Here is a 480-nt window from a genome sequence, read left to right as displayed (position 1 = left end):
CAGTCTCCTTATCTGTATGTTTGGTAAAGCCATAATTTGGTTTATTGCGAAACACATGTTCAGTAAAGCTCCTTTCGTAACAACATCCTCCTCACACCTGTCGCTCGGTTGGAGACTTCCTTGATACCGGCGCCACCCAGACGACAATCATAAACAATTTTAAGTTTATCTAAAGAGAACTTGTCATGCGTAAACTTGATAAACTTGACGTGTCCCTTCCTTCTATTCGAGGAGCTATGTATGATGATCCAATCGCTCAAACGTTCCTTCATACTGAGAGAACAACTTTTCATGTTTGAAAAAAAATGAAGATCACGAACGACGGCATGTTCAACCTTACCCACCAAGGCGAGTACGGGACCTGAACGACGCCACAGACTTCCCGAAGAGAGCGTCGAGCGAAGAGGTCTTCTGCCCACGCCTGTTCTGGTAAGAAAAATCGTCTCGGGTTCGGATATTATATTGACTCTAAGCATAGGC

At 44.4% G+C, this 480-nt stretch overlaps 1 long non-coding RNA gene across 2 annotated transcripts in view; it reads left to right on the top strand.

Annotated features, from left to right (window-relative positions):
• The first annotated feature begins 106 nt into the window (after nucleotides 1-106).
• LOC119592128 overlaps nucleotides 107-480 on the top strand; it is a 3,346-nt gene continuing 2,972 nt past the window's right edge. Inside the window, exon 1 of one of the 2 annotated variants that reach the window (XR_005230405.1) lies at nucleotides 107-429. This is a non-coding gene — a long non-coding RNA (uncharacterized LOC119592128). The remainder of the gene's footprint in view (nucleotides 430-480) is intronic. The other variant, XR_005230404.1, reaches the window with a different exon arrangement.

Source organism: Penaeus monodon, chromosome 29 (genome assembly GCF_015228065.2).
Source record: "Penaeus monodon isolate SGIC_2016 chromosome 29, NSTDA_Pmon_1, whole genome shotgun sequence".
NCBI lineage: Eukaryota > Metazoa > Arthropoda > Malacostraca > Decapoda > Penaeidae > Penaeus > Penaeus monodon.
This window is presented reverse-complemented; position numbering and strand designations above follow the sequence as displayed.